Below are 10,819 nucleotides of genomic sequence, written 5' to 3'. Positions count from 1 at the left end.
TTCAAGCTATCGAAAATTAAAATAACAGTGACGTGTTTAGAAATTTTGTATTAAAGCCTAACGTGGTGTGCTTTTCAATGCGGTTGAATTCCTGTAGAATCCGTGGCGTTAATTTAATTAGACTTAAAAGGCATCACAGCGATCTGCGAGAAAAAAACAAGAATATCATGTTACATCCGTCACTTCCTTTCCTTTTATTTGTTCTCCATCAGTTGAACTAACCTCCGTTTTATTTTGTAAAACCTCTGCCGCTTTAGTGTTTGAACATGCTTTCGTGACGGTTCCGACATTTCTTGAAAGAAATCTTCACACTACGTGCTTCTCGGCTTCATGCTTGAGTGAGCGTGTGACGTGTTCACAGCGCTTTCGTAAATCGTAATTAGGTATGCAAAAACTTGCACCGGGATTTTCGGCGTGAACACCTGATAACCAGGAAACAAATATCCTAGCTGTACTGCGTTTTAAAAACCCTTTCGAAAAAGATGTTTTTTTAATAGATTTGTTCTTTAGTTTTGAGAATCGTCTTTCGTGCAGTTTAAACCGTAACTTAATTAAATTAAACAAATGTCATCGATGTCGCCGTAAAACAAACAAAAAACAAGAGTTTCATGTTACGGCATTTTCAAGGAAAACAAAAGTATTTTGTTACAAACGAACAAAAGTGTCGTGTTACGTTTGCAAAGATTAACGTAAGGAACACCTAGGAAAGAATACAAGTAGCCTGTGAACAGTTTTTCCGAAAGTAAAGTAAAGCAAATAAACACGAACATATATAAAACATCATACTTTCAATTGTTCCATATTGCATTCTGCACTTACCAAATCATCGAGATTTTTCAGTCATTTTACTGTAACCAAACTCCCTATAAGACGGACAACGGACACTTTGAAATCATCAACGGACACTTAAGAAGTGTTTTTTATCATGTTTTATTAGTAAAAATACTTCCAAACTTCATATCGCTAAAGCAAAGTTGGTCAGCGCCCTAAGGATACGCGTATACCAAGCTTACTAACCAAAAACAATGAAGCTTCTCTGCTTACGTGAAGCATCGATTGTAATGAAAAAACCGAGTCAATTTTCTGATAATTATTATTTATGTCCCATTTTGTAGGTTTTGAAAGCGATTTTAAACAGACACAAAACAGACGTGTATTCATTGTGCTTAGGTTTAACTTTATTATCTCAAAGTTACTGGTGTCATGTTACCTCGACTCTCTACAAGGCGGACACCTTCCTAAGACGGACAGTTGCGACCGGTCCCGAAGGTGTCCGAGAGTTGACTGTAATCAACAATCGGCAATCGATAGATGAGCTTATTAACAATTGCGGGTGACGGAGGTGGGAGGGTGACTTTTCGGCTTGTGATCATGGCAATAACAACAACAACATCTTTCATTTACTCAAGGTAAAATCTATTAGAAAGCTTATTCAGCTTATGGGGCGTGTTTCGTACTAGCTTACTGGGCCGTGTGCGCAAAATGACTGAAACTCCTAAAATTTCCGCGTCGGGCATTTCAATTTAATCAATAGGGTATTTAAACTGCCCTCGATTTTGTTGAAAAGATTTAAAAATGTCTTGGTCTTGATTGGTAAATGTTCTGAATTGGGGGCGTTAAATGAATATTTGACGCGTGCGAGGCCGGACAACATTTTTGTTCCGGACTGGCTAGACCTGAAGTCAGCTCATGGTTATTGTCCTTTAATTTGCCGAGACTATTTTGGTTATGGGAGTTTTGAATAAAGCAACAAAATAAATTAAGCCTAGCCTATTAACGAGAAAAGCCGTGGCAATCACCGAGCTGACGTCATATTTGCATTGCCTTCAGTTGTTGCTGTACGGCTTTTTATCCCAGGCCTTCACGGTATCGTATGACGTCACTACTTGTTTCGGTAATGTATGATTTGACGTATCCGAGGCACTCATCCGAGGCCGAAACGAGTTGACCACGACGAAAATAGAGGTCTAAGAACTAGGCAAATATTTGCACAGTTTATAGGAAGTGGAAAAGAGATCCGGATTTGGTGAATTACTGCTGCTGTACTTAATCAACAAAATAGGCTTTCATGAGTTATATAATATAATATTATAATATATTTTAATATATTTGTTTTGCATGCCTGGCTGGATGCATAGTATGATAATATTTTCAGCTGTTTTTCATTACATCATTTTTCTTATTCTATATTGCAGTTATAATATTTCAAATGTTTTTACAGTAATTCCTTGAGGAATGTTTCCTTCGCAATTATCCACGACACAATGTATCCATATTTTGCCGTTCAGAGTTAACACCTGAAAAAAGAAAAGAATTGTAGAGTTGTTAAGAACTTGCTGCAAGTACACACAAGTAGTTAAACTACACTAATAACTGTAGGCATTCTAGGCGGTCTCATACCCCTTTTTAATACACATAACTTGAGTTATTTTATTTTAAAGACAATTAAAATTGTCTTTATTCTGACCACCGACGCGGAAATGTTAAATTTTAATTTCCGATGTTTCGCTAATGTCGGAGATGCCATTTCCGAATCTAATAAGACTTGTAATTGTAGCAATAAAATAGCATCGTTGAATCGAAAAAAAGACAAAGATAAAAACAACATATTCAGCTTCGTTATAAATTCGTCCTTGAACGCCTACACTAACTAACAAGCAAGTCCAAAAGCAACTTCTTCCATCAAACTTATTTTCTTTTGCCTTTTTTTCTGACTTCAAAAAATTGAGGTTTTGACCAAAAAACATATTCCACGGGTTGACTAGAACGTATCACACCCTTCTATAATCCCATAGGAAAAATGATGAGACAGTCAATTCTCATAACATGGCTACTTCTTTTATTATAAAACAAGACAAGAAAAACTGAAAGATTGGTCAGAGCTGGAGATCAAAGGCTTAACTAGTTAGCTTGGCTTGTGTCTGCCGCTGGGTATACAACGACTTAGAGAGGTTTATATGAAGGAAAACGCATTTATAAGCAAAATATAAGGGAAAGCCCAGCATTTTAACTTACTTCAGTGTAAAAGTTAAGTGCACGTGTATGCTGTATATAACTCTTTAATGTGTTACCTGATACATGTTCAGTTCGAGGAGCATTTTCTGAACCTGGCCCAGCGAATACACGATTGAGCTTTGTAACTTCGTTTGTGATACTTTCTGCTACGCGTTCGTTTAAGTTCCAAAGGGATGATCTCTTCAGTGTCTTGACTAACGCCATCCACTTGGTCTTGGGACGAAGCTAACAGAGCGAATAAAACCAAGAAACAAACGACAACAAGTCTGTAGTGAAGCATTGTCAGGCTATTCTAAGAAATTGTTGCACGACTACAGGGCTTAAGTAGCTTGTGTTCTTCAGTTAAATAACCACAGTGTGTCAACATGCTATTAAAAACATCTGCTAAGTACATTTTCATTTTGAAGCATTTATCGAGAGATGAAAGCGTCTCTATCACTGAGTTGTCATAGAGCTAAAACGTTAAAAACTGCATAATTACCACCATTTGTTGACCATATGTTTAAAATGGAGTTTCCTTTTCATTAAAAGGTTTTACCACGCATTGTTAAGAGGCAGGCCGGATAACTATAATGTCTGATATTTTAAGGCTAATCGCCCGGCATTTAAACCGCCGGATATGGATCCGTTAGTGGTTGTAACATTAACGTCGCATTTTTATTTACTTTTTGCTACTTTTTTGCTCTTCTTTGTTAGCTCTTAAAAAGGAATACCCCCGAAGACAACGGCAACTTTGTGTAGACAATTCCAAGTGGCTTGGCTGTCAGGTCATCTATCACACGCGAACCGGCATCACACGTTACTTTGAGTAGAGGGATACAAAGTATACATCTTTCAATGCAGTTTTTAAAATTGCCAACTTGGAATTATCTTTGGCGCCTCCATAGCACTTCACTTACGCCATGCTATTAAAGTAATCTCTAGAGAAACTCAAATTAAAATGGAAATTATGCATTGTTGTGGTAAAGCCAAGATAAGATCCGGGCGAGACACACATCTTGTATATGAGACCAAAAGGAAAGCAACAAAATTTCTCGTGGAGAAAATGAAATGATTGAGAATGGCAAGGAATTAAAGAATTCGTAGATAACTAACTCCCTTTGGGTGTTAAAAATGCCCACAAGACCAGAATGACATTGAAATAAAATGATTGTCCGGTCTAGATGAAACTCAGTAATTCCGGCGTTTCAATGCAAAATTTTGAGAAGCTTTAAAAGCTTTTAAAAGCACCTGCCTTATGTTTGAAAACGTTGTATGAGGGGGGTGAATAGGAAAACGGATCGACGGATTTCGACTATATTTTGGCCCGGATTTCGGATTCAGAGCATATTTTTAAACGGATTTTCGGATCCTATCGAATTTGGTCATTAAATTACAACGGATCGACGGATTCGGTCATTAAATTGTGCCGGATCGGCGGATTTGCATACCCCTATTCACCCCCCTCTTGTGTTCATTTCCCTAAAATGTTATATCCATGGCAGAATGCATGACGTGGATAATCTAACTAACCAACCAACTACTGTAACTAACCAACTACTGTAACTAACTAACTAACTAACTAACTAACTAACTGACTGACTGACTGACTGACTGACTGACTGACTGACTGACTGACTGACTGACTGACTGATTGACTGACTGACTGACTGACTGACTGACTGACTGAATGATTGAATGAATGAATGAATGAATGAATGAATGAATGAATGAATGAATGAATGAATGAATGAAGGAATGAATAAAGGAACTGATGAATTAATAAATAGATAAAAAATAAATAAACAGATAGGCTACTTGTTGTTCTTTAGTTATTTTGAAAGTGCAGTCTTTTTCAGAGCTGGCGAGCTCTTAATTTTGTTGAGTGGGACCTGGAATGCGGATGTTGGGACACTTAGCACAGTTCTTGGGAAATTGGCTGCTAGCCCACCTTCCCCCAAGCAACAGTCAGTTGAGAACTGACCATCCCACACACCAACAGAATCTTGCGAAAGAAACAGCCCATTCTCCATTCCACAGAACGCTTACACGAAATCTACAAAGAACCACCTGTTGTAGCTTACCGGCGATCACCTAAACTTCGTGACCAATTAGTTCGCGCAAAACGTAAGGCGCCAGTAATATAAACGCCCCACTCAACCAACCTAGTCAACCTCATGGCACTTTCCGCTGCAACTTGAAACACGGAGGTCTCACCTGCCTCCACATTGACGATGGCAACAACACGGGAGAAGTGCGGGAAATCAAGCATCGCATAACTTGTAAATCTTCGAATTTGACTTATATGATAGAATGTAAGTCCTAATGTAACAAATGTAAGAAACAATACATAGGGGAAACTAAACGTAGTATTCGTGAAATATTCACTGAACATACGACCAGCCACGAACAATCCCAGACACGCTAATGCTTCAGCAGCAGTACCTACGCATTTTACAGGGACCGCGGAGACCATTTTAAAGTGGTAGGGCTAAAAAGCTGGCTAAGACAAGCAAGCATTAGGGGTCACTGTTCTGCCATTTATCGTGTGAAAATTCATAGCGGAGCTCCCGCGCGCACCGAAGGCATAAGTAAGCAAATGTTTATCCATAGAACCGAAACATTTTGAGGGTCGCCGCCACCCGAGTGCGCACGCACGGATTAAGCCTGGGGACGAGGAGGTTCCCCGTCCGTGCCTAAAGAAAAGATGGGGAATTACAAACAGCAAATAAAGCTCGCAGGGCAAGACAAAATATATGGACAACGGGTAAAATAACAAAGCGAAAGTACACAGCAAAACATCTGAGATGTTTATTATCCAACTGCTCTATTTTGTTTGTCTTTTTTCATGTGTTAGTGTATCGAAACCTCAATGTTCCTTTACGCAGAAAATGTGGCTCTCGTTCAATCGCTACACGGTTAAATTGTAATTATATTGGTCTCTAGTAGCATTTTTCGTAACCGTAAAACTAACAATTCACGTTATCTTCTATCGACTGAATGATGTGGACGTTTCAGTTATATTAGATCTAAACGAAGTTATGATATGAAAACGCGGGAAAATTTGTTTCCCGGTGTTCAGCTTAGCTTTAGCAAATGATTGTGTTAAAACGAAGCTAACCACTGCATAGCTCAAGTCCGCTGAAGAAAGAGACAGGACCCTGATGCAATCTAACAGCCTGTACTGAATTGCTGAGCCTGGTTTCATGACAGAACATTTCATGATGTTTTTACTTTCTGAACGTAGTTTCGATAGATTCCGTGTGGGCAAGGTTTAGATTTTTCCCATTTAGGCCATTTTTAAATAAATGGGGAGCTCTGCTTTTAGGCTTGCCTAAATCTATATAATACATTATCCTTTTCATCCGGAGCCCTAAAATATCAACCCAACCAAAAAAGTGGTAGGGCTATAGCCCTACCAGCCCCTCCCCCTCCGCGGTCCCTGTTTTTATCTACCTGATCACTCGATCCAAGACATGACACTCATTCCTCTGGAACTCCAACCGACAAATAATGCATCCCGCAGAAAGACTAGGGAGGCCTATCTGATACACAGAAGCATTGAAAACCATTCTTTTGGTACAAACAAATTATTTTGTATTATTAAAGATCGTTTTAGCAAGTGTCCCAACTACTTTTGTCCAGCATTATGGGTCGGTACTGTGGCGTTAAAAAGGTCACCCAGTCCCTCTCTTTTGAAATGGTAGGCAGACGGAAATGACGTAAGAAAAGTACAGCTGTGGGTCACATCCGCCATCTCTGACTCAAGTAGTGGCTGGAAGTGCTTTTGGAGATAACAACTGACAAATGCAGCCGTAAAACGCCTTAATCGTAAAGGATTTGAAGCACCGTAATGGAAGCAATTTTGGAAACAAAATTGACAACACCCGCGCGGGAAGGGAATTTGATTTGCATTGGTTAATGGTTAGTCAATCTTGCATAATTATTCACATGGCGTACGTATCAGCTAAGAAATTTTATTTTGGCCATTCACCCACTTTACTGTGCGTGTTTCATCAAAAGCGACTAGTGGCTTCGATCATATTAAATGTTTTCAGCTGAAAGCTCGCCGTCCAAAAAACATAAAGTGCTGAAAATAAAAAATGAACACAAAATGACACATGGAATTATCAAAAATCAATATGGTCAAGCAATCATATTGTTAGGAGAGAAATTACGATGATTTAGTTTTATTTGTTTACAAGCTTAGCTGTTAAAAAACATAGAAAATCCAACGTAGTAATATTGTTTTAGCAAGATATCGCTTTAGCTCATTAGCCAAACTAGTACCTGCTCTTATGTTTATTGTCCGTGTAATCCTAACTATAGAAAAGTGTTTAAAGTGTCTATCCAGCCTACAGGTTTTTTGTGGTTTTCGTATCTCTATAATGCATAGACAAGTTTTCTAAAAGAAATTTTTGGATTCCGCCACTTTTTCGCTTGTAGAAAACTGTAATCCACCTGCGCGGTTTTGTAAGTAATGAATGTTTCAAAGCTAGGATTAACGACAGCCAATAGATCTAAGGAAAGTTTGTTTATGTTTTCAAAAATAGCCTTCCTAGTTACTATATAAATAGAAGTGCCTTGTAAAATATTCTTTGGTTATGTTTTTGGAAGTAAAGTCTACTGTTGGAGCAAGTTTGTCTGTTACGTCTCTGGATATTCCAAATACTGCAATAGATTCCGGCCTTCCCGTAGCAAGCGTGGTCCCTCAGAATATTGGAGTTTTCCCTCAGGTTTTTATTAAAAGGGCTTTCCCAGGCCAAAAACCTATTATCACAATATTGTATGCTTGTTACATTGTAAGTGATTCCAGCGAAATAAAAGTCGAGAAGACACTTATTGTTGAAACTTTCTGTGTAACAGGCATGTAGATACATACTACCTATTAACCGAGAGTGAGGTCATTACAGGGGAATCTCAGACCGGCCATTTGCAGATTTGAACAGATCACTCCACATTTTATGGAAGCCAAAAACAAGTGTAGAAACCTGTGTCATCCTCAAACACCAGGGGTAGTAAGTTGGGGGCGAGGGAAACTCAGAACGGCGGAGAAAAATACAAGGGAGAGTACGAGAGAAAGCGAGAAGCGCCTGGGGACCTGGGGCCAGTTCCAAACGTTTCTATGAATGGTGTATCATGATTGGACAAAAAAATCTTTTGTATTATTATACCCAATCGAAAATTAGTGCGAATAAGGTGGAAGTTCGTCCAAAGAAGAGTATTGGGAATTTAGCACAAATCTTTATGGGTGACCTAAAGAACGCCCAATTGATTGATCAGATGATCTCAATTCTCATCACATTTTACCATGTCAGTTACTTCTAATCCAAACTAAAAGATCGAAGAAGCCAGGTATCTCATCGGCACCGACGCGCAACTCGCGCACATGAAGCAATTAATTTGTTAGGTTGCCTCAACAATTCACCAGTAGCTATTTATACTCATGGGCCGTGCATAGGGGCAGTATGAGAATAGTAAGGTTTAGTAAAGTGTCTTGATCAGGAAAAAAACACTCTTGTTCATTATCCAAAGCTCTTGCTTTTTGCTCAAAGCACTGGCAATTAGGCTAGTGCATCTATCACTTGCTCTACTCCAGTCTGCGGCACATCAAATCAGTTTCAAGCTAAATTTGTGTCACTTTTGGACGTTTCCTAGTTCCAGTCAGGTCAGAGGAGAATTTGAACTGATCCCTGTCACGAATTTAAAGCTCAAGCCGTAAGGGAAACATCCATACATTACGCTTTCTGACCCAAAATAAAAACAGTGACTGAGGCAGTTGACAATGAAAGTTTAATATGGTGCCACTATTATCACTAGAAACAGCGTCGAGAAAATTTGCAAGTAATATAAATCTTTTTTTTACAAACAACAAACTTTAACACTTTAAGAACTTTCGTTCCGAACTATCTTACACTTTATTTCTGATTATCAAAGATCTATCAAACAGTTACAAGTTACATGATAATATTATTCCTCTTATTAAAGTACGTATTATTTAATCGTGAACTTAATAAAAACAAGAAATCTACTGTTCATGCTTGATATATTTATTTGAATGTCTTATTCCATGTCTCAATCTTCATAGTCATTATAGTCTTCGAGCGGGCTCGGCCCTGTACTCTCAAAGGAATCCTGTTTAAAAGAGAAGAGAGAAAAAAATATCAAGAACTGATTGATCGTAAGCTTGGTCTTGATTGCCTGATACGATTTGTGACATCGAAGCTTTTTTACCATTGGTTTTGGATTAGCTTTTTCTTATTTCCATTACGGTTTGCGGTTTCTTGTCACTGTATGCAATTTTTGTATTTAATTGGTACGTTCGGGACAACGTTTACGATTTCTTATCTAGTTAAAAGACATCCCTTCCTAACTCAGATACAATTTTTAATGCAAAAGAAAGTCAATTGAAAGATTACCTGTCTTGCATCAAAGCTCCGCCGTTTACCATTGAAACAGGCCCGGTTTCGTCGAGTCCAGACTAGACATTTTGGATCAAACATCTCTCTTAGCATCTCACGGCGTTCGTTAACTCTGTTGGTAAAGTAGTCTTGAAATCCATTGTCGACGTCTCTGAGAGTGTCGTAATCTTCCTCTCGATATGTAGATACGATCACGACCATTACAGATATCGTCAATACATAAAGCGTTTTCATTTCGCTTACAACTTGGTTGCTTTTGCTAGAGACGTATGAGGAAGCTTAGTTCAACTCGGTGACTTCAGTGGGGCGTATGAGGAAGCTGAAAGCTTTGATTTGTCGAGGCAGTTTTATAACACTGCTTGGGCTGTAATTTGCAAGACTTTAACTTGATTCGCTATTTAAACCACGCCTTAGAATGATTACAACAGCTTTGAAAGAATTTAGGTGGGAGTTTTTACAACAGCTTTGCCGAAATTAATTGAATTCAACCACGAGCTTTTTTCAGTGTTTTTTATTTTGTGAATAGAAAATGACTTTGGCTAAACAGCTTGGATTTTCTTTATTCTTTACAGTTTTCCCACTAATTGCAAATTTAACCGGCGCAGGTGTTGAGTTGGTCTTATTTAAGACACAGTCTCCTGTATTCACAGTGTGGGAGATTTCCTCCCGTTTGGTTTTCATTTTGTGGAGCTTTTAAGATTTTATCTTGCTTTACCCTGCTCTTTTCAAAGAATCGTTTGTAACATAACATTAAAACAGTCAACAAATGTAAACGTTTCGTTTATTTTTTGCTCGTTGGACATCTGTTTATAAGTTGAACGCATGATTAGCGACGAAAGTAAATTACTTTTGTATTGTAGGTACCGAGACTTGCAATATTCTCTCTGCTTGATACAGTGTAAACATATCAAGTTTTCACCGCTTTCTTTTGTCAACCTAAATACTTAAAAGTAATGTTTTCAATTTTGTTTTCATAAAATGTTTTAAAAAAAAGAGTTGAATTCCTAATCGTCGGGACATTTTCGTCTTCTTTTGTAATTTTCGAAATATCTAGAATGTTTTGCTTCATTATGGTTCGTTATGTAACTCTCTGGCAATACATTTTTATTTCAGTTCGTGCTTTCAGGAAGTTTCTTTTTCAGAATTAGAAAGCTAACGACTTAGCGTGATTACATAAACCGAAGAGCTTTCGCCAAGCCGTTGACTCACGTCAACGTGTGATGTTATCCTTAAGGCAAAATAAAAACAATTATTTCGATAAAGTCGGCTTTTAACTCGTGACTCACTGGGAGACAAAAATGTTAAAAAAATTCAGGAAAAACCAATAAAACCTTTTGGTAATAATTGACCAAAGTCATGCAAATGCCGTGCGATTTGGAAGCGGATTTATGAAAACACGCATG

General features: G+C 38.2%; 2 long non-coding RNA genes across 2 annotated transcripts; both read right to left on the bottom strand.

The window, feature by feature from the left end:
- Window positions 1-2,073: 2,073 nt before the first annotated feature.
- LOC144657205 (uncharacterized) lies at window positions 2,074-3,462 on the bottom strand. The gene is made up of 2 exons (XR_013571476.1): window positions 3,072-3,462; window positions 2,074-2,297 (listed from the first exon to the last, which is right to left on the bottom strand). It is a non-coding gene; the product is annotated as an uncharacterized LOC144657205 (long non-coding RNA).
- Window positions 3,463-8,768: 5,306 nt separating this feature from the next.
- Window positions 8,769-9,793, bottom strand: LOC144657203 (uncharacterized). Its single transcript, XR_013571474.1, has 2 exons — window positions 9,414-9,793; window positions 8,769-9,129 (listed from the first exon to the last, which is right to left on the bottom strand). It is a non-coding gene; the product is annotated as an uncharacterized LOC144657203 (long non-coding RNA).
- Window positions 9,794-10,819: the final 1,026 nt, after the last annotated feature.

The sequence above is a fragment of the Oculina patagonica genome, chromosome 6 (assembly GCF_052425735.1).
Source record: "Oculina patagonica isolate OP01 chromosome 6, crgOcupat, whole genome shotgun sequence".
In the NCBI taxonomy this organism is placed as follows: domain Eukaryota; kingdom Metazoa; phylum Cnidaria; class Anthozoa; order Scleractinia; family Oculinidae; genus Oculina; species Oculina patagonica.
This window is presented reverse-complemented; position numbering and strand designations above follow the sequence as displayed.